The 2,147-nt window shown below is 39.1% G+C and overlaps 1 long non-coding RNA gene across 1 annotated transcript; it reads right to left on the bottom strand.

Annotated features, from left to right (window-relative positions):
• Positions 1-899: 899 nt before the first annotated feature.
• On the bottom strand, positions 900-1,818 carry LOC111972488 (uncharacterized). Its single transcript, XR_002878463.2, has 3 exons — positions 1,746-1,818; positions 1,549-1,614; positions 900-1,417 (listed from the first exon to the last, which is right to left on the bottom strand). It is a non-coding gene; the product is annotated as an uncharacterized lncRNA (long non-coding RNA).
• Between the last annotated feature and the right edge of the window lie 329 nt (positions 1,819-2,147).

Below are 2,147 nucleotides of genomic sequence, written 5' to 3'. Positions count from 1 at the left end.
ACCATTGGAGGATTATGTCTGCACTGCCTGTCAGGACTAGGTTAGGCTTGAGTTCCAGGTGACGATATCACCTGGAAAACTTTCCATAAAAAGTGGACTAAATGTTCAGTCGAGCTGTTGCAGCTTTCCAATATTTGTTTGTCATTTATTGTCTTTTTATATTTGATTTGTCATTTTATGCAAAGATCGAAATTTGTATTTCTTATTTAATGTTTGTTAACAAACTTAACTTTCTGTGATGTTTTTGTATTGTGTGATAATATTTGTGTATTACCATTATTTTCTTAAACATTACAAAATGTTTCTAAAATAAGTTTGTTTCTTTATACTCAAATTTTGATTTCTGTGGCACACACTACTGGTCAACATGAGCTACCAAAATGATTCTGAAGTGTGCCAAGTCTTGCAGTCCCAAGATAGAAGGGGGGAGAGAATTTCGGTAGTCAAGAAAATAGCCTTGCCGAACCCCCCCCCCTCCCCCTTCTAATTTCCTTAATTTTGTGGATAGAGTCAAATACTTTATGTGACACACGCTACTGGTCAGCCTTGCCGAAATCCTCCCCTCTCTACCTTTGTGGACAACTTTACCGGGGTGCAAGCAACAGTCACAACCATATTCACCATTGAATTGCTTACAGTAACGAAGGATTGGCCTGGCAATTGCATCTGAGGAACAAATCAAGGAGAAGACCTTTGTCCTCTTCAGAATCCAACTGTTATCTCTCCAAAGTAATGGGTTTTGGGCTAAATAGCAACATTCATCAATAAAAGGTTTTAAAAAGGTATCCATTCTGGGGTTTTCTGGGCCAAACCAAAGTCCTGCATCACATTTTCATCACATTTTCTTTCCGATGTATGTAAGGCAATTCATTTATGGTAAATTGAAGGGGCCAAACTGAGTAATTTGAGGAGTTAAAAACAGGTACTCCATCACAGTTCCAGGTTAATGTTAAATCATCAGCAGATAGCCTCATCTCTTTCAGTTATGTCTGGTACATCTTTCCATCTATCCATGACATCCTCAATTCCATATTCTTCTTACTTCCCCGTTTTCCTCAAAATATCTATTCCATGGTTCTCCAGTGTATCTCACAGAAGGTCCCTCAAAGGTATTGACAAAAATAAACGTTTTGTTTCTCTGATGAAGGACGTTCCACAATGTGAGCAATCTGTGTCTTCGAGTTAATTTTGGCATTCATCACAAAATAAATGAGACAGCTGTCAAGGCTGGATTACCCAAAAACTTTTTGAAGAGATATTTAGATGTTGGAACCAAGTTGGGGACAAGCAAATTCAGCAAGGCAAGTAGGTATATCAGGGAAGTTCCAGTCAGGTGATGACGCAGAACAAAGAACATTATTGCCATAAGGCATTGCCCCTTTGTTACTGATGCCCCAGGGTAAATCCTTTCTTCGTTCTGAAAAGAGTTAGATGCAAGGTATATTTAGACATTTGTTTAATCCAGAAGGAAACACATAATACATCTGCAAAGGTAGAACAGATTGCTAAGGCCTGAGAGTTGTGTGTGTTTGTGCACCTGACACTAACCATCTCAGGGGCATCATCACGGTCTAAATGATCAGAGCCAGGTTGATTGGGTTGTGTCTGGGGGCCCTAAATTAGGAATACATGGAGAAAACCAACACAGAACATTATGTAACTAAAATATTTTGTAGAATACATAACACTAACTTCACAAGGATAAGGCTAAGAAACGGAATGTGTGTGTGTGTGTGTTTGTGCACCTGACACCATCTCGGGCATCATCACAGTCTAAATCATCAGAGCCAGGTTGATTGGGGTGTGTTAGAGGGTCCTAAAAAATTAACAGAGAAAACCAACACAGAACATTATCTAATGAAATTATTAGGTAGAATACATGACTCTGACTTCACAAAGGTGAGGCTAAGAAACTGAATGTGTGTGTGTGTGTGTGGGGTGGGGGGGCTTGTAAATAATCAGAGCCATGTTGATTGAGGTTGGTAAGTAACTAGCTAGAAACTAGATACTGAATACAAACATTGACAATGTACCATCTTGCTAGCAGGTTAACTAGTTACTGTATCTAGCTAGCAGATATACAGCTATTGTATACACACCAGTAAGAGCATAGCATAAGCAATTGAACACCCCAAGCAGTAATATGG

Source organism: Salvelinus sp. IW2-2015, linkage group LG14 (assembly GCF_002910315.2).
Source record: "Salvelinus sp. IW2-2015 linkage group LG14, ASM291031v2, whole genome shotgun sequence".
NCBI lineage: Eukaryota > Metazoa > Chordata > Actinopteri > Salmoniformes > Salmonidae > Salvelinus > Salvelinus sp. IW2-2015.
This window is presented reverse-complemented; position numbering and strand designations above follow the sequence as displayed.